Source organism: Leptonychotes weddellii, chromosome 16 (genome assembly GCF_054177405.1).
Source record: "Leptonychotes weddellii isolate Sample4059 chromosome 16, ASM5417740v2, whole genome shotgun sequence".
Classification (NCBI taxonomy): Eukaryota; Metazoa; Chordata; class Mammalia; order Carnivora; family Phocidae; genus Leptonychotes; species Leptonychotes weddellii.
Genome location: NC_138384.1, coordinates 6,111,707 through 6,132,421, shown reverse-complemented (window position 1 = coordinate 6,132,421; position 20,715 = coordinate 6,111,707). Strand labels below are relative to the sequence as shown.

Here is a 20,715-nt window from a genome sequence, read left to right as displayed (position 1 = left end):
GGCCGCCCCGCAGCCTGCCCCCACCCCTGTCGCCCAGACACGGCTCCTTTCTTGCAGGGCTGGGAGATGCTTTGGCATAAAAGAGCCCGGGGTCCCGCCGCCGCCCTCCCCGACAGTAACATACCAAACGGGGGCATGCTCCCTCTTGGCGACCTCCCCCGCCCTCCCACTCCTAGCTCCACTGTTGTGGGTCCAGTGCCCCTTCCTTCGAGGAGCTTTTAGTGAGGCCCTCCTGGGGCCCTGCGGGTCCCCAACGCTTTGCCAACTCCTGCAGCCCCCAGCACGACGCAGCGAGGGAGAAGGGGTATCGCGACGCGGCGGCCGCCCGGGGGCGCAGCACTCCGTGGAGCTCACGTAGGAAATGGGGTTCTCTTTGTCTCTCCACCTTGCTCAGTCCAGTCTTTCCTTCCAGATTCTTACAGACACCTGCAGGAGCCTACTGTCCAGGCGAGTTGACTTCAGCCTCACCTCCAGATCCTCCTTCATTTCAGGCCTCTTCCCTCGTCCCACTCCCAAGGGGGTGAAGGTGGAAAGGGACGCCTGTCCCCTACTTGGCTGGTGTTGCCCTTGTCTTTGTTTGCTCACTGGTGCTTCTCCCGCTGGTGACGGGGTTGCTTACACCGTGGCGCTTGGGAGGACTGGAAGGGGTGGGGGTGAGGGCCCCCCGCGACAGGGGCCCTCCAGCTCCCTCCCCCGGTTGCTAGTCACCCACCTCCAGCTGCTTCCGGCTGGGGTCTCCTCACCCTGGGACCAACCTTTTCGGGTGGGATACGGGAAAGCTCTCTTGGCCGTGCTTCCTTCCTGGGGTCCCTGTGACTCCCAGAAACTCAACACCTTCCCGACATGCCATGGTCACCTCCCACCACCCTGGCATCTCTTACCAGTTCTCTTTTTCCTGATTTGGGCAGGCATAGCATGAAGAAGGGCAATACCCGTGTTGCCTGGGGGGATGGGTGCAGGGTGGTTGGGGGGGAACTGGAGATCTGGGGAGGGGAGACTCTCTCTTTTTCTCCTCCCATCTTTTGTTGGTACTGGGATGGTATGAGGGAAGGTAGGACCTTTGCAGCCACTTTGTAATAAGCCCTGGGGTCTGCTCCTCGGTATTCTTTCTCTAGAATGTGGGGAACTTACACCTGGATGATGATTTCAAGGCTGCTGGAGAAGTCCCACTTAACATCCTCTCACTTGGCCCTCTCCTCATCCATCCACCCACCTTGCAAACCTACTGCGTGCTGGTCACTCTGCTAAGTGCGGGGATCTAGCAGTGAATAAAGACCAAACCCCTCCCTGGGGGAGTCTATGTTCTGAGAGAAGTCAGGCAACAAACAGAATTAGTAAGAACAAGATGTAGTGTCTTAAAAGGACAGATGAGATGAGAAGAAAATGAATCCAAAAAGGGGAATGGAGAGAGTGGAGGAAAGGTGGCCAGGGAAGGCCTCACTGAGAAGGGGACATGTGGGCAAAGACCTGAAGGAGGAGAGGGAAGAGCCAAGCGATATCCGCAGTGAGGAGGGGCAGAGCATTCCAGGCAGAGAGAATAAATAGCCAGTGCAAAGGCCCTGAGGTTGGAGCAGGGGAGGAATGTTAAAGGAAGAGGAGCTGGTGCAGCCAGAGCAGAGCCAGCAAAGCGGGGAGGAGAGGAGAGGGCTGAGTCACCCGAGTCGACTGCCCGCTGCTTGGAGGCCGTGGGTTTTACTGATACTCTGTGTGCTTGTCCTAGCAGCTCAGCAGACAGGCTTCTGTCCCTGCTGCCAGTGGCCCCTTGCTGAGGGTTACAAATGCCCGCAGGGGGCAGGAGACTCTGCTGTCCCCAGTCTTCCTTCTCCAGGCTGATGGCCCTCAGTCACAGCCAGCAGCCTTAGCATTTGCCCCCCTCCGCCAGGGCCGGGGAGGGGGGAGTGGGAGGGTCGGTGGAGAGCAGAACCAGGCTTTTTCTATCAGGCAGGCCTAACAGATTTGTGGGAGGATTGAGGGTGGTTTTCTGCAGGACAAAAGGAGACTGGATGGGTTTCCGGTGGAGAAGCTACTTCGAGGGAGGCGGCCAACCTCCTGACCAACCCCCTAAGTCCCCTGGCCTGTCTCAGCAAGTCACATAGACTTCATGTTTAGAAAATGTTTCCTCGTTCATGTGACAGATATTTACATGGGTCTATTCTGTGAGGAACAGATGCGGGGCTGGCCGGGTGCCTGGGGGCTGGGGGGCTGGCTGGGTGGTTGGGAGGGGGTGGGGAGCTGGCTGGGTGGCTGGGTGAATAAGTGAATGAACAAAGGAACAGACGGGAAGATGGATTAGTGGACAGATACATGAATGGATAGGTAGGTGAGTCGATGGGTGGATGAATGGGTGGCCGTGGAAAGGGATGAGTGGATGATTTAGTGACTCATGAATGGTTATATTAAGTACCTACTGCAATGTAACAAATCACCCCAAAATGTAGTGGTTTAAAACAACAAGCAAGTATCTCACTCTTTCTGTGGGGTGGGAATTCAGGAGTGGCTTAGCTGGGTAGTTCTGGCTCAGGGCTCCGATGGGGCAGCCATCAGGACAGCAGCTGGAGTTTGGGTCTCGTCTGAAGGCTTTCTGGGCTGGAGGGCCCACTTCTGTGATGGTGCCTCACATCGTGGTTGGAGGGAGGCCTCAGTTTCTCCTCACATGGTTCTCCAGAAGGCTACTTGAATGTTCTCATGACATGGCTCTTCCTAGGGTGAGTGATCAGAGAGAGACCAAGCCTGAAACTATGGTGACCTTTACCAGCAGGGTCTCTGATGGCCCTCATTGTCACTTCTGCTGTTCCCATTTATTAGCAGCAAGTCACTGAGAACAGCCCATGCTCAGGAGAGGCAAATTAGGGTCCACCTCTCGAAGGATGAGCATCAAAGAATTTGTGGACAGATTTTAAAACTGGGGCAACAGGTAAAGGGATGGTGTACCCACTATTCTTTCCTGACGCTGGGATCTTAGAATAATCTCAGCCCACGACCTGCTTCTGAAATTCACCCAGGACGTTTGTAGACACTCCCAGAGCGGGGGCTCCAACCCCAGACCCTCTTACTGAGTTGCTCTGAGCAGACTTGAACATTTGTGGGTCCATTTTGTGGAATGATCTGAAACTTTAATCGTGACATTTCTGTTTCCAGTGCATTTTGTTATTGTGGTAAAATGTGTAAAACATAAAATGGACCGTTTTCTCTGTTTTCAAATGTGTGGTTCAGTGGCAGTGAGTATATTCACGTTGTGGTGAATCACCTCCAGAAATGGTCATTTTCCCAAATCGAAGCCCTACCCATTGAACACCAACTCCCCATTCCTCCCTCCGCCAGCCTATAGCGAGCACCACGTTCTGCCTCTGAATTCGAGCACCCTAGACCTCATCGGAGTGGAATCCTGTGCATCTGGCTTGATTCACTTAGCACAGTGACGTCCAGGGCTCATCCACGTTGTAGGCACATCAGAGTTTCATTCCTCCAGTGGCTGAATGACCTTCCATTGTCCGTATGGACCCCATTTTGCTTATCCATCATCCATCAGTCGATGTTGAGGTGGTATCCACATTGGTATTTTTAAGGCTCCCAGGTGATTCTGATGAGCTATCAGTGACGAAAACCAAGGTCTTCGACCAGTGCTTCTCAATCCTGGCTGCACATTAGGATCACCTGGTAGCTGTTCAAAAAATACCAGTGCCTGCTGAGCCTGGCCAACCCACTAGGTCAGGATCTCTGGAGGTGGACCCAGGAGTTTTTGAGACTATCCAATTATTCCCAGTAGAACGCCAGGGCGTGCGGACTCATTTCCAAGCTTCTGCTGCCATCTGGTGGCAGCACCTGGGATTTTTTCCCCCTCCCCAGCACACGCTTGCATGCCCCTAAGGAGCCCAGAAGGGGCAGGCCCCAGTGCCATTCCCTGGGGGTCTGCGGACCCTGTAAGGCTCTACCTGCCTCCCCTCCCCCACTATTTCCTGGCTTCCCTGTTTAGAAGAACAGGTGAGTCTGTTAGAGAGGAGAAGACGCAGACAGGTGGGAGGACTCCTCTTTGCTCCTTGCCGGCTGCATGACCTTGAACAAGCCATTTCACCCGTGTCGGGTGGGTCGACCACAGCTGCCTCTGACAAGTCCCTGAGGTCGCAGTTAAGTCTGTGTATTAGCTCTGGGGAAGCACCTAGAATTTCTTAGCCTTGGCACTGCGGATATTTGGGTAGGATTATTCCTCATGGTGGAGTCCTCCTGTAGGGTTTTGGACAGTGTCTCCGGCCTCAACCCACGAGACACCAATGGAACTCCCCAGTTTTGACAACCAAAAATGTTTCCAGACGTGACAGATGCCGCCTGGGTGTAGGGTTGCCAGACAAAGATGCAGGTTTCCCAGTTACATTTGAATTTCAGATAAGCGACTCACAGCTTTTTAGTGTAATTGTGCCCCAAAGATTGCATTTTTATTTGCTAAATCCAGAAACCCCACACGACCACCTCAGTTGAGAGCTACTGCCCCAGAAGTGTGTGAAGCCCGCAGGAGGCTAAGCTACCAGATGGAGAAGGTGCAGCAGGAGTGCGCTGGTCTGCCCCAGTCGGGGCGGGGTGCTGTCTGCGGGCAGGCCCAGCAATGGTGAGTGAGGTGGGCCTTGGGAGAAGGGTGGCCGTGGGAGAGGAAGCGGGGTTCACAGTTGGGCCAAGTCCCTCTGGGGGCTCAGAGCCACTGATGTGCTGGGCGCAGGGAATACCCTGTTTTCCCAGCACCTGGGGACAGAGCAGTTTGTGGCCAACCACAAGTTGGAGCAGTTCATCCCCAACTTTTCCCCAGAGAGAACCCTCAGTAGTGTGTGTGTGTGTGGGGGGGGGTCAGGCCCAACTTGCTCATTTGCAAGAGGAAGAAACAGGCCCTGAGAGGGGCAGTGACTGGCCCCAAGTCACACAGCCAGCTTATGGCAGTGGCAAAGCTGGTGTCTGGCCCTTCAAGCCAGGACTTAGGCCCCTGGGGTGGAGCCTGGGAATGTCCTCAACCTGTGGTAAGTCCTCTAAGAGCTCCCAGCATTTTCCAGATGCAGAGGCACTGAAGGCTGGGCCACCGGCGGTCCCAGCTGCTGTCCATACTACTCCAGGAGAGTGCTGGGCCCCCTTCTGGGGCTGCCCCTGTGGGGACCGTCTCTGGTTACTGTCTGGTAGGGGGAGGCGACATGAGGAAGGGGTACAGTGTTGGACTTGGAGCCAGACTGTCTGGGGCGGAATGCGGATTCTGTCCCTCCCTAACTCTGACCTGAGGCGCCCTGTGCCTCAGCTTCTTCACCTTTAAAATGGGAGTGATGAAAATGATACCTACTTTGTAGGGTTATTAGAAGGATTTGCTGAGTTAACAAGGAGGAGTGCTTAGAACAGTATGTGGCAGATAGTAAGGCTTATTACTTATCTTACTCGCTTTCATTCTTCCGGTAACATCAACACTTCTTCTTTGGGAGCTGATTCAGTGGGGCTATCAATCACAGTCACCAGCCCTGCCCTGCCCTAAGGGGTATGTGAGTCAAGCAAAGAGCAGTCACTGCACCCTATTGCCCAGTCACTGGGTTGATGAATGAGACGACCCTGATGAAGATCTATTGAGTTCCTGGATCCAGCCTGACCTGAAGGTAGTGCCCAACAGGTGAGACAATAAATTCCCCATTTTGCTTAAGCAAGTTTGAGAAGAGTTCTGATCCATGTACCTTTTTGCTTCACAGAGCAAGAGTGGGTCCCCCAAGGCAGCCCCCTTCTCCCATGGACCAGGCCCCTCAGCCTTGGTTTTGATCCAGCCCCACATTAGGCCAGTGACCCACTCTCAGGGAGTCAGAGGGAGGTTCTCTGTTTGAACTGTGATGGGAGCTCACAACTAGAGGAAACAAACAAACAAGAGGGAGAAGCCCCATCACTATACGTGGCACATTGAGGTACTTTATACACCTTTTCTTTCTTTCTTTCTTTTTTAAGATTTTATTTATTTATTTGAGAGAGAGAGAGAAAGATAGTGAGAGAGAGCACGAGCCAGAGGCAGGCAGAGGGAGGGGAGAAACAGACTCCCCGCTGAGCAGGGAGCCCCACTCGGGACTCCATTCCCAGGACCCTGGGGATCGAGTCCCAAGTGGAAGGCAGACGCTTAACTGACTGAGCCACCCAGGCGTCCCTCAAGGAGAGTTTAGATAAACGGCAGAATCCTGGTCCAGCCAGCGCAGGAACTCCCAATGCACTGTCCCTGGGAAATGATTCTGCCAACAAAGTGGGGAACACTTAGTGCAATGATGTACAATGTGCGTACAGCATTATGAAGGGCAAGGTGGGGTGCTCTGCCGGCGGGGAGGTTACCAGGATCAGGGCCACCTCTCCTGGGAGGGGATGTTTAAGCTGGCCAGCCCCTCAGAGGCCCAGAGCCCACCATTAACCTCCCCCAACTTCTAAATTTTCATAATCAGCTGCTTCCTTTGTTCCTCTAGCCCTGGGGGGTGGTAGCTGTTCTGTCCCTATTAAGCCATGATACCTTTTTAAATGACCCTTCTTTACATTCTCTCAGTTAGAAGAACTGGGGTGCTTTCTGTCTGCTTGTAGGACTCTGAATGACACAGAGTGAACAGCTGTAAGCCATGCAAAGAGCAGAAGGTAGCACCGTCCTGGCCGGGGCACCTGCATGGCCAGAGGCCGTGAGGCTAGAGGGAGCAAGGCATATTCCAGCAGCCAGGACCAGTGGGCCTGGAGGGGATTTATGGGGTGGCCAGTAGAATAAGGTGAAATTGGACAGGTCGGCTCTCACAGGCCATAACATGGAGTCTGCATGGGATCCTGAGAGCAACGGGAAGCCGTGGAATGTGAAGCGACTGAGTGATTTAACTTTCAAACATTGCCCTGGCTACAGTGAGCCTAACTCCCTGGAGGGGGCAACAGTGGGTAGGAACAAGATAGCATATTAAAAGGTGCTTCCTTCCGTTCTGCTTGGAAGGGAGTGGGTGTCTTAAGGAGGAAAAACATGGGTATGCTTCTGGCGCAACATGATGTCACAGAATAAAGGACAGAATCTCACGGTCCCTAGAAAACTCAACTGTAAAGTGAATGCCAGGATCCTCAAGGAACCTCTACTAACCCTAAAGTGGGCCAGAGAGTCTCAACCGATGGCTCCCCGGGTGGTAAAGGGAGAGGGGGAAAGTGCTTTCGGGCCTCCCCTGTGTCTCCTGGCTTATAAGTGTGACACCTATTCCCACCAGATGCTTTTGGGCCACGTGAGGGTGACAGCCCCAAGGTCCTCCTCCCGCCCTCGGGGTCCCACCCACTGCACAGAGACTGCAACACCCAGGAAGGGCCGGAAGCGGAAGTGAGCAGGCGGGTGTGGGCGCACTGTATCCTGGGAAATGTAGTCCATAGAGACCAGAAGAGTCCGTGAGAGCGATGCATTCTGGAGAAAGTAGTTTTCAAGGGATCTGAGAACGCGCGGCGGTCCAGAGGTGATTCACCGACCCCTAACGCGGTGGCGGGGGCTTAACGATTTTTAGATTTAGAGTGAATACGTAGGATTTGTTTCTTTCTGTCCGAACCACCAACACCTGGCGGGGGGGGGGGTGCGAAGAATAAGACCTATGCACGCTTCTGTGATGGCAATGAGGCCTGAGTCGGTTATTCCTCAATCAGACAAGTAAACCGCTTATAACCTCCCTGAACCTCAGTTTCTTTATCTGTAAAATGGGCAAATTAATCATTCTCGCTTGTCAGGCTTGATAACATGCATCAATCAACTAGCAAGGTGCTTAACACACCTTTGCTTAACAAATCCTCCCTTTGAATCGGAGCTTACAGAGCATATGGATGTGTTTTGTAACCAAGAGCAAGAATTGTTCTCCAGGGGCGCCTGGGTGGCTCAGTTGGTTAAGCCTCTGACTTCAGCTCAGGTCATGATCTCAGGGTCCTGGGATCAAGCCCCAAGGCAGGCTCCCTGCTCAATCAGGAGTCTGCTTCTCCCTCTCTCTCTGCCCCTCTCCCCGCTCCTATGCGCTCGCTTTCTCTCTCTCTCAAAAAAGATAAATAAAATCTTTTAAAAAATTGTGCTCCTCTGGAGCACTTGGGACTTTGTCTTTGGAAAGTAGGATTTCTTGCCAGTTCCAGGAGAAAATGTAAGGAAATGTAAGGAAATCTTGTCACCAAGAGACTTGACAAGGATGTGTGACCTTACCAGACAAGACACAGTGAGATGCAAGTTAAAAAATAAGACAGCCTTCTGGCGCAAGCGTCTTCACACAGTACTAGTGGGAGTATTAATGAGTATATCCTCTATAAAGGGCAGTTTATGTAGGTGCAGTGATTCCACTTGTAGGAATTCATCCTACACACACTGGACAGTTTCAAAATGACAAAAGTTTCAGAATACTCACTGTAGCATTGTTTATGAAACATGATTGGAAACCACCTAGGTCTCTATGGGTAGAGGACAAGTTACATAAATTGTAATGTACTGGGATACTATGTACCATGAACAATAATGAGGTGTAACGTCACCCATGTAACATTCCTGCAAAAAAAAAAAAAAAAAAAGCTTAAACTAAGCATATTGTGAGGAAACTATCAGAGAAATTCAAACTGAGGGATATTTTGCAAAACTGGCCTAGACCTTCAAAAATCTTGATGTGGTAAAAGACAAAATAGGCTGGGAGATTGAACGAGATTAAACAGACATGACAGTTAAATGCACTGAGCACTCCTTCATTGGAACTTGGATTCTTAAAAATGACATTTTGATTAGACACCTGGGGAAATTTGATTATGGGCTACATATGAGATAGCATTGTATCAATGTTGACTTTCGTGAGTGTGATCATTGTATTGTGGTTATATGGGAGAATGTCCTTCTTAATAGATATCTGCTGAACTAACTCTGGGCTCTTGGATAGTTTAGAAAAAAAAAGAGAAACAGAGCAAAGGTGGCGTGTATTAATAATTGGTGAATCCAAACTTTAAAATATGGTTGTTCATGTTCCTCTTCTTGCAACTTTTTTATAGTATTGAAACTTTCAAAGTAAAAAGTAGGCATGAGGAAAAAAAAAAAAAAACGAGGAAGCTCCATATGCACTGATGGGGGAAAAGCTTCAAGAAACATTGGCAAGACTTTTTTTTTTTTTTTTTTAAAGCAAGGTGCAGAGGTGGAAATGCATGAAACACCCAGATAGAAGACACAAGAAAGAGGTGACAAAGGCTGCCTCTGGGGCAGGGACCTGGCGGGAGGGGTCAGGAGTGGGAAAGAGACTTGCTTCTCACACTTACCCTTTTAGACCTTTTGAATTTTGTTTCATGTGCATGTATAACCTGATCAGATAAAACATAATAACTTCGAAGAAGACTATTTCTGGGAAAGCATTTGTGGTCAGAAAACCCCAGACTGGGCTCCCCTATTCCCCAGCTGTAGACCTGTTGGGAAACCCAAAACAGAAGGAAGGAAAACCAGTTACTTTCACATCCTTTCCCACATCTGCTCCTCATCACAATCCAGTGAGTCAGGCAGGTTTTAGCAGACCCATTTTATAGATTAGGAAAACTGAGGATCAGAGAGTCTTAGCAACTTGTCTGAAGTCAGACATGTGAAATGAGACACTATTGGAGCTGAGATGGAAACTGAGACCTTCCCGGTGACCCAGCCTGGCTCCTTCTCTCCTAGAGGTGACCTCTCCAAGCTCCGAGGGTCGGATATGGCAGGGGAGGGCCCAGGGTGGGAGCGTAAGGGTGGGGTTGACTTCCAGGCTCTGGGTGCTCACTGAAGCTCAGCCCAGCTGCCTTCCTGCCCTTGCTTTTACACGGGGCTCTCCAGGCAGGAAACAGAAGTCAACGCTGGGCACCCAAAGCATGGGTTTGATTTACATGTTCATGCGCAACTGGTTTGGGGGTTTATTTGGGGGACCAAGAACTAACTCAGCCAAAGAGCCTCTTCCCTGAGCCCATCTCTGTCATCTTAAACAAATCTTAAACAAAGTGGCCTTTTTAATTAAAAAAAAATAAAGTAATAGAGGGATATTGTTATCAAGTCAAACAGTAAAGTATTTGGAGGGCAATTTGACATTTCTGTCAAATTTTAAAACATACATATATGTTTTGATAATGTGATCCAGCATTTACAGTGGAAAATAATTTTTTTTTCTGTGAATATTCTCCCCCAAGTGTTCAGAAATACATATGGAAAAATGCACTGCTTGTAAGAGAAACAAAGACACAGAACTGTAAACAACCCAAGGACAATGACGTTTGCTGGATTTGCTGACCTAGAAAGAGATGTCCGTAGTATATTGTTAAATAAGCAAATTATTTGATTCAAATATAAAAAGAGCATTTCATTTTCATTTCTTTGAGGACTAGTGAGGTTGACTATCTTTTTCTTTCTTTTTTTTTTTTAAGTTGGCCAATTGTGTTTCCTCTCGTGTGAATTGCTAAAATATTGCTGTCCCTCGGTCTTTTGTCACACAAAATAGTTGTAAACTTCTGGCATCATGTCTCTAAGAGTTTCTGTTTATATTTCCAATGCTTCCTTTGGGGGGTGGGGGCGGGATTTTGGAAAAGAGTTTGCTGAACTTGAAGCAGAAGATGGTCTCAGTCTTAATGGAGTGAGTCATCCTGTGACATGAAGGGCTCTGAGAAATAGAGGAGCCTCTCTTCCTTTCTTTCATTTCTAGGATCTTCTCGTAAAGCGTCCTGTTTGGTTCTTGGTGGATAGTTTGGAAGTGGAGGTGGCTGTACCCTTTGAAAGAGGGAGGAATGGGGACCAGAGATTGGTTGCCAGGGTCTGGAGAGGGTGAGGTGCGTGAGGGGCCCTGGGGACACCCTAAAAGGAAAAGCTTCAGGAGGCACGCACTCTCAGGCTCCCACCCTAGGCGCCTCGCTCACCTCGCTCAGGTCCCAGCCCTATTGACTGCTTCTTGATGACGGAACAGGAGATCTGCAAACAGCTATTGTACCGTAAGCCTAGAGTGGCCTCTGAAACTCAGAGCTAGACTCAAGACGGTGGTGGCAGCAGACAGATAAAATGACATCTGCATGCGGGGCAAGGCAGCAGAGTTCTGGCTCGGTTCCTGAGATGGTGTCCCGGACCCTTCACACTGTGGTGGTGGTGGTTCCTCCTTCCCTGGAGGTGTTTGAGGTTAGACTCTGCAATGAAGAGGGTTCAGACTGGACCTCTGGAGAGATGGGGATCAACCCATCATCAAACCCATTTTGTCCTTAAGATTTTTCTGATTCTCTCTCCATTTGTGGTAGCTGCATGGCTGGTTTTCTCTGGGTGTGCCCTGGGCCCAGCCTCCACCTGCTGCCAGCCTGCCGTGGGCCCCTGCGCCTCAGAGATGTCCCTGACATCAGAGGAGCTGCCATTTATCAAACTCGTCTACACAGCAGGCCTTGCCTTTAGCGCTCACTGAGCTCTCACCAGTCTTCCAAGGACTTGGTTGTCTCCACATTCCCGAGGAGGACACCAGGGCCCGGAGAAGGTGAGCAACCTGACCCTGACCACAGAGCTAAGAAGTAGCAGAGGCAGGATTTGAACCCACAGCTCCCGAGCACAATCTTCACCGCCGTGCCCCGCTCCTCCATTTTTCATGAGTGCTGGCCACTAGATTGGGGGCTCCCACTGTCCCCTGGACATCGGGGATCCCCTGGAGGCCTGGAGGCCCTCAGAATTCTAGAGTGTTTTCAGGAGGTCACTGTGGGGTTAAAGCAGGTTCTGTCTTCCCCCGACTTCCCCGGGTGGGAGGTTCCCAGAAGTACAGGCGCAGCTCAGTGGTGGCCCCTTTTCCTGCGACAGGAGGGGGTGGTAGGAGTTGGGACACGTCCTCTTTGAAGGTTCTCTCTTGCTGCTTCTGACCACTTCCTCTCTTCCCTGGGGCGGAGGCAGCTGTGTTGGTACTAATGACAGCCATCCCGGCAGTGGCCAAGGAGACCTCTGAGTCTCTCCAGGAAGGGCTGGCCCGGCTGGACTTCCATCCCCTCCCTGCCCCCAGGTCCTCCCCTGAGTCCCCCGGAGCAGAGGGGGAGGGCGGTGAGTGGGCTCCCTGAGCTCTCCCTCCGCCGGACTGAAAACACTGCCCCTTGCAGCTGCCCCCCCCTCCATTCGGGCTCCACCGGGGCTGAATCTGCTTCCAGCAACTTCCATGGAGGATGTGGCCCAAGTTCAGGACTCCTGCCCAGACAGCCAGCCCCCTCAGGATGCCCAGGGAGGTGAAGACCCTGGCCCTGGGTAGAAGCCCCAGCCTAGCCCTGGGCACCTCAACCATGAGTGCCCCCTGTGGGCAGAGGAGCTGCGGCCTGGGAAGAAGATGGGCATTGAAACTGTGGGTGCCAGGCCTGGCTCTGCTGCCGGGTCAGCTGGTGGGCTTGGCCAGGTTGCTTTTCTTCTTCTTTTTTTTTTTTTTTTTAAGATTTTATTCATTTGACAGAGAGAGACACAGTGAGAGAGGGAACACAAGCAGGGGGAGCGGGAGAGGGAGAAGCAGGCTCCCCGCTGAGCCGGGAGCCCGATGCGGGGCTCGACCCCAGGACCCCGGGACCATGACCGAGCCGAAGGCAGACGCTCAACGACTGAGCCACCCGGGTGCCCCTAAGCAGGACCTCTTCTTTTTTTTTTTTAAAGATTTATTTATTTGACAGAGAGATACAGCGAGAGAGGGAACACAAGCAGGGGGAGCGGGAGAGGGAGAAGCAGGCCTCCCGCGGAGCAGGGAGCCCGATGCGGGGCTCGACCCCAGGACCCCGGGACCATGACCGAGCCGAAGGCAGACGCCCAATGACTGAGCCACCCAGGCAGCCCAGGTTGCTTTTCTTGGGCCTCAGTTTCCCCATCCATGCAGAGGGCATAAATAACACTTCCAAAGGTTGCAGCAATGAATGCGGTGCTGTATGTACGTGCCAAGCAGAGAGCCTCGTACACCACAAGGGTTTAGACCCGCCTGCAGCGGGTCTGGGGTGCACCCCTCTCCCCCCAGCCCCTGCCGAGGAGGCCAGTCACAGCTACCCTGCTCTGTTCCCCACCCCTGCCTGTCCCAGCAGTCCCTGGCTTCCCACCTGTAGCAGGTACAGCCCTCAAGCTCAGGTTGGCAAGGAACGTCACCTGTCCTCTGTAGCCTGTCGCCTCCCAGCCCATCTGGCCTGGTTGGTAAAACATCAATGTCAGTCACTGTGGGGCTCTGCCCAGCCCAGTGTTGTGCCAAAGCACTGGGTCGTGGTTTGTTTTATTATGGTAACATATGCATAACATAGAATGAACCGTCTTTAACGATTAAGGGTACAGTTCTGGGACATTAGGGACGTTCATGATGTTGTGCAACCATCCACCTCCAGAACTTTCCCATCTTCCTGGACTGAAAGCCTGTCCTCGTTAAACACAAACCACCGCCCCCCCCTGCCCCCAGTCCCTGCAGCCCCATCTGACCGCCCTCTGTGACACTTCTATGTGGAATCCTACAGGATTGGCCTCTTTGTGACTGGTTTATTTCAATTAGCATAATGTCCTCAAGGTTCCTGCACGTTGGAGCATGGGTCAGAATTTCCATCCTTTTTACGTTTGAATACTTCATTATATGTTGAGACCACATTTTGCTTATCCACTTAACCATCGGGGGACACTTGGCTTGCTTCCACATCCTGGCTGTTGTAATAATGCGGCTACACACATGGGTGTGCAAATATCTGTCTGAGTCCCTGCCTTCAGTTCTATGGGGTGCATACCTCGAAGTGGAGTTTCTAGATCACATGGTAATTATGTTCGACTTTTTTGAGGAACTGCCCAAAGTCTTGGGGTTACAAGTTAGGACACTGGCGTTGGGGAAGCCCCTCTGGCCACACTGTGGACAGGGAGATATGAAATCAGGAGCTGGACATTGTGGGTTCAAATCCCGGTTCTGCCACCTCCCAGTGGGGTGACCTTGGGCGAGTCACTTAGCCTCTGCGCTTCAGTGTCTCAGCTCTACTGTGGGATGAGAGCAGTAGCTGCCTTGTGGGGCTGTGTTGGTATGGGGAGTATGTACTTAGAACAGTGCCTGGTACCCCGGAAGCTCTAGGACCTGTTAGCTCTGTGTTCTTCCAGGGATCTGATCCTGCGATCTCACTGCTGCTGTGGCCCCACCCCAGCCTGGTCCCTCCATGGAACATCCCTTTGGAGCTGGCCCTGTTCCCACCCCAAGACTCTGACTTCTTTCCCCCCTTTCCCAGGTCCCTGGGACTCTCTCTTCAATGAAGGAGTTTCTCTTTGCCTGCCCATGGCTTAACCTCTTGAAAACACAAATCAGGAAGTAAAGCCTCAGACTAACTCTGGGAGAACCTGAGCCTGGACCAGAGGGGAAACCAAGGGCACTGGCTAACAGGTGGGCACGGGCACGGGCGAAGAGGAGCCCTTTCTTCTTTCCTTTGACCTCGATCATGCCATTCTCCAGGGCTGAGTCCAGTCTGGGCCCTGAGTTTTGGGAGGGGTGAGGAGAGCTGGGAGGGTCCCTGAAGACGGCCCACAGGCATGATTACAGGGACGGGGAAGAGGCGCTCTGGACTGAGATGAAAGGAGCCGTGGTTTGGCACTCTGATCACGAGGAGAGTCAGCCGGAGGGTTCCGGTTAGTGAGGGGTGGCGGTGGAGATGAGATTACCCGCGTCCCTGGGCCAGCAGCCAGGACTCCATGGCTGGGGCCAGGACAGTCCCACCTCTGGTGGAGGCCCAGCTGGTGTGTGGGTGTGGCCTGGCCAGCTTGCCTGGTCTGGGTCCCCAGCACATCCCCACCCGGGGCGGGGGGAGCTGCTTCTGCCGGCCCTGGGTGATGCCAGGAGGAAGGTCAAGGCAAGACCTGGCGGGCGAGGACTTTGGTCCTTAGAGACCATGCCTGGAGGTTGACCCTAGTCAACTAGGTTGACTTCTAGTTTTTGCCACCTCTACCTGTGACAGGAGGGGACAGAGAAGCCTCCGGGATGCCCCACACCCCATACCCCTTCCCATTCTCTTCCTTTCCTATTTTGTCTTCTCTGTTCCTTTCCTCATACCAGGTGGTAGGTGATTTGGAAATTCACAAAGCAGTGCACTTCTCTTCACAGTTTATCAACACCCAGAACCTGGTAAGAAGTCAGCACTCAATTTCACTGAAGTCGGCTTTAGTGAAGGACTTTCTGCATGGCCCTCTGGCAGAGCTTACTAACGGGCACTGCTACTCCTGACGCTTCTCCTTAGCATTGTCAAATCCAGGCCTGTCTTCGATATTTGCAGACATCCCCAAAGGGGCACTAATATCTGTTCTGGGTCATTAAATAAAATATGCCACGAAGATTAAGTAGAATAACATGTAGAAAATGCCTGGCACATTATAGTCATTAAAAAATTAGTTACCATTATTTTTTGTTTTAAAAAAATAATGATTGGGGCGCCTGGGTGGCTCAGTTGGTTGAGCGGCTGCCTTCGGCTCAGGTCATGATCCTGGAGTCCCGGGATCGAGTCCCGCATCGGGCTCCCTGCTCGGCAGGGAGCCTGCTTCTCCCTCTGACCCTCCTCTCTCTCATTCTCTCTCTCTCAAATAAATAAATAAAATCTTTAAAAAAAAAATAATAAAAAAATAATGATTATATTAAAAGGGAGGACAGTGGTTTTTTGTTTTGTTCTAAAGATTTTATTTTTTTTGTTTGTTTGAGAGAGGGAGAGAGCATGAGCAGGGAGGAGGGGAGAGGGAAAAGCAGAGAATCTCAAGCAGACTCTGTGCTGAGTGTGGAGCCTGATGCAGGGCTCGACCTCAAAACTCTGAGACCATGACCTGAGCCCATGACTTGAGGCAAAACCAAGAGCCAGACACTTTACCAACTGAGCCACCCAGGTGCCTCAGGGAGGACAGGGTTTTTAAAAGTATTTATTGAACACCTAACATGTCCCACATAGTACAATGTTGGCATTCTGCCCTGGGAGTCAAGCTGATTCTCCCAGCCTACATCAGAAGCAGTGAGCTCCATGAAGGTCTTCGTACCAGCAATAGTACAAAGTGAGGGAAAGGTAGAAAGGGGAAGAACCAGCTGTGTGTTCTTAGGCAAACTGCCTGGCCTCTCTGAGTCTCTGTTTCCTGATCTGTAAAGTGAGGCTGGAGATCCTCCCTTGCCCTTCTACCGGAATCGGGGGTCAGATGAGATAAAACACGTGGGCAGCCTTGGCAAGCAGGAAAGTGCTACCCAGCGGAGAAGAGGGGTGGCTCTCAATAGGAGACAATCCCCCGCCTATATCTTTCACTGAAGTACCTGCTCTCAGCTCCCAAAAGCCATCCCTGCAGAAGCTTGGAGAACACCCCTTGGGGATGCTAAAACTGTGCTCTTCTCCAGAGCACTATGCCATTGGGTAAAGAATGTTCTACAACGTTCATCCAAAGACGATCATTCCCCTGGTGACCCCAGCTATGAGTGTAGTCATGCCCCACCCTCCTCGGTTCCATGCCCTGACTCTGGGCCAGTCGATACAGTATGTTTCCAGGGAGACCAGGGAAGGTGATGGCATTTCCTGGGAGGAAAGATGGGCTTGTCCAGGGGCACAGTGGGATTTCAGAGGTTGGTGCTAAAGCCATGTGGTGGAGCCATCACTCTCCCATCAGGATAAAGAACAGGATTGCCAAGCCCATCGGGGAGGCCGGGTGGATGGGCAGCATTTCCCTTGGAGGGCCGATTGGATGACTTGCTATTGTCCCACCTGCTCTTCAGACAGAGCTTAATGGGACAGCAGTAATTTGCTGCTGGTCTCTATTATTGCCAGCAGTCGTGGGGTACTGATTCTGTGCCAGGGATTTGTAAGATTACCTCCTTGAATCCTCTCAACAAATTTATAACGCAGCTACTATTATCCCCATTTTACAGGTGAAGAGGCTGTGGTACAGAGAGGTTAAGTATCTTGCTCAAGGTCACACAGTGAAAGAGCCGAGCCTGGAGCCCAGTCGAGGTCTTCCGACCCCAGAGCCTGTGCAGAGAGAGGACCGTGCCATACACCGTCACGGGCCAGGGGAGGACAAGCAGAGAGCTGAGTAGGGGAAAGAAGCGAGGTAATTCCTAGGTCCCAGGTCCCATGTGAGCCTTTTGTTTTTTGTTTTTAAAGATTTTATTTATTCATTTGACAGAGAGAGACACAGTGAGAGAGAGAACACAAGCAGGGGGAGTGGGAGGGGGAGAAGCAGGCTTCCCGCAGAGCAGGGAGCCCGATGCGGGGCTCGATCCCAGGACCCCGGGATCATGACCTGAGCCGAAGGCAGATGCTTAACAACTAAGCCACCCAGGCACCCCGAGCCTTTTGTTAATATTGGTGTTGAAGAGTCACAGACGTCACTAGAAGGGTGTCACTGGCTCTATTTTATGGAGGAAGAATGGGAGCACAGAGAGGTTGAGTTGCCCAAGCACGGGAGCTATACTTTGAACCAGATGTGTCTACACTGCAGAGTGTCGCTCTTTCAGTGACCCCACCACCTTATCTTGCTTCCTTGGCAGTTTGTTCCAAGTCTGATCTGTCTTGGGAACCCTGGGACCTGGAGCCCAGGCCTGGAACAGACATACCAGTCCTCTACACATGTTTTCTGAAGTAATATAAGAGATCCCAGTTGTTTCCACTTGCTGCTACTTTGGGCAAGGGAGAGGAAATGTGGTAGGAAGTGTAGTGACCTCGCATCTTTTGTGCATGGATGTTTGCTGGGCCTGAAACCCTGCTCAGATGGAGAGTTATGAAAAGAGAATCATGTTGGAGTAGTTGCATCTCCTTTACTTTTGGGTGTGTTAAAGAAAAAAGAAAGCTCTAGGAGAGACCCAAATTGAAAATTCCATCCGTCTTTCTTCCTACTTTCCTTCCTTCCTTCCATCTATCCATCTACCCACCCACCCACCACCCACCCACCCATCCATCCACCCACCCACCCACCCATCCACCCACCTACCCATCCATCCATCGATCGATCGATCCATCCATCCATCCTGTTATAAATCTCCCTTAGTAATCTGTTGCTCCTTGGCCCCAAAACTTCATGGTTTAAACAACAACAATTCATTATAATGGTTTCTGAGAGTAAGGAATTCAGGAAAAACTGGCTAGTTAGTGCTGGCTATTGGTGAGAGGACTCAGTCCCCCTCCACATAAGCCTTTCCAGTGGGCTGTTTGAGTGTCCTCCCAGCATGGTGGCTGGCTTCCTCCTAAGAGAGCAGCCCAAGGGACCAACGCAGAAGCTCCAATGCCTTTTACATCCTAGCCTCACACATCAGACATTGTCTCTTCCACAGAATTCTGTCAGTCAGAGTCAACCCTTGTTTAGTGTTGGAGGAGGGAACACAGGGGCATAAATCCCAGGAGATGAGCCTCATTGGGGGCCATTTTGGAGGCCGGTGACCACCATTCATCCATCCATCTAGCCATCCTTTCGTCATCTGTCCATCCATTCAATCAATAAACATTTGCTGGGATCCCGTTTGTGCCAGGCCCTGGAAACAACACACATATACCCCAAAACCAACAGAAAAGAGGAAGCCTCAGAGAAGAAAGCCATTGTTGAACATTTCCCTCCAGTTCTTTTTTTTTTTTCAACATTTTTAAACAACTTTATTGAGATACAATTCACATACTATACCATTCTCTCACTTAAAGTATACCATTCAATGGTTTTTAGTGTATTCACAGAGCTGGGAAACCATCGCCACAATCAATTTTAGAATGTTTTTATCACCTCAAACAGAAACCCCCGGCCCTTAAACATTTGTTTCCCATTTCCCCTTTTCTCCAACCACCTAAAATCACACACTTACTGTCTCTGTAGATTTGCTTTTTCTGGACGTTTCAGGTAAATGGGATCATATATTGTGTGTTCTTTTGTGACTGGCTTCTTCGCATGATGTTTTCAAGGTTCATCCACGTTGTAGTGGGTGTCAATCCTTCATTCCTTTTTGTTGCTAAATATATTCCATTGGATGGGCAGGCCACATTTTGTTTATCCACCCATCAGAGGGTGGACATCTGCCTTGTGTTTCCACCATTTGGCTATTATGAGTAATGCTGATATTAATGTTCACATTCAAGTTTTTGTGTGGATGTGTGTCTCCAGCTGTCTTGGGTCTACACCTGGGAGTAGAATTGCTGAGTCATATCATAACCCTATGGTTAACCTTTTGAGGAACTGCCATACTGTTTTCCAAAGCAGCTGCCCCATTTTACATTCCCACCAGCAGTGTATGAAGGTTCTGATTTTCCCCTCATCCTTGTCAACACTTGTGATTGCCTTTTATTTTTTTTAAGTAAGACCTACCCCCAATATGGGGCTCTAACTCAAGACCCTGAGATCCAGAGTTCTACCGACTGAGCCAGCCTGGCGCCCCAATTATTGTCTTTTCTATTTTTGCCACCCTGGTGTGTGTGAAGCGGTATCTCATGTGATTTCATTTTGCATTTCCCAGATGGCTAATGATGTTGAGCATCTTTTCATGTATTTTATTGGCTGTTTGTATATCTTCTTTGGACAAAAATGTCTATTTGGATTTTTTGCCCGTTTTTAATGGTTTATGTGTCTTCTTGCGTCATAAGATTCCTTTATATTCTAGATACAAGATACAAGTCTCTTATCAGATATATGATTTTCAACTATCCTGCCCCATTCTGTGGGCTTCAGTTCTTTTCCACTGTACCTTTTTTTTCCTGATTATTAAGATGTTTACTGAGGTATTCGAAAAATGCAGAAATGTATAAAGAGTTGGAAAAATAACCACCCAGAGATCATGATTCATAATTACTCATATTTCCTTTTTTTGTCCTTTTAATCAATTCAATTACATATTTATTTTTTGACGGGTAATATTTGCACAGATATAGAATTCTAAAATCGGCTTTGAGTATTAGGGACTAATGACTTTTTTTTTTTTTAAGTGAGCTTTACACCGGACATGGGACTTGAACTCATGACCCTGAGATCAAGAGTCACATGCTCCACAGACTGAGCCAGCCAGGCGCCACCAGAGTTCTAAAGGTTTAATGTTAAGTTTCCTGCCTTTGGCCCCAGCCACCCAAACTCCTTGCTAGGGATAGCCATAGACACTGTTAGCACTTTCCTGGTGATTTTTCGGAGCTAGTTTATACACATATACATATCCACATCAATTTCCCCTTAAATGGTAAGATATTATCCTTTCTACTCAGCCCTTGTCAGCAGCTTCTTTCCAGTCTTTTAAGTCAACACAATTTTCTTTTTACCTTTAGGAATCACCCTGAAGATACAACGTATCCAGCAGCTGTAGGAGGTAGAGCGGGAACCCTTCCAGTGTTGGCCAAAACAAGGAATTTACTGAAGGATGTTGGGTGACTTGTATATTTTCCAGAAGGGCAGAGATCCAAGTCTGGAATCTACACCGCCTGAAGCAAAGCAAAACCCGGCACCAGATGGTCCAATGGAGATAGCACAGCTGATTCTGCTGGGCTCAGACAGCCTGTGGTCCTGCTGCTTTGGGACACCGGCGTCCACGACACTGCCTTTGCCAGGTAGATGCCCTCTGCCCTCCGCTTCTCCGGTCGCCAGCTTCTGAACACAAGCCTGGTGCTGGTGCACCTGCCCGACGGGGCAGCCGGGGACTGTCTGCACCCTAGCTGCCAGGGAGCCTGGGAAAGCAAGACTCTGACTTCCCCTAAGGGGTAGCCTTGTAAGTGGGGAGGCCCCAGACATAGGAGGGCAGGTTTCCCTGTGCAGCCCCAAAGAATGGCATAAGACTTTGTTTAATATAAGCGTGT

The 20,715-nt window shown here is 50.6% G+C and overlaps 1 long non-coding RNA gene across 1 annotated transcript; it reads left to right on the top strand.

Annotated features, from left to right (window-relative positions):
- The first annotated feature begins 7,236 nt into the window (after positions 1-7,236).
- On the top strand, positions 7,237-20,319 carry LOC115944885 (uncharacterized). Its single transcript, XR_014140782.1, has 6 exons — positions 7,237-7,506; positions 11,236-11,462; positions 14,179-14,330; positions 14,997-15,065; positions 16,830-17,011; positions 20,191-20,319. It is a non-coding gene; the product is annotated as an uncharacterized LOC115944885 (long non-coding RNA).
- Positions 20,320-20,715: the final 396 nt, after the last annotated feature.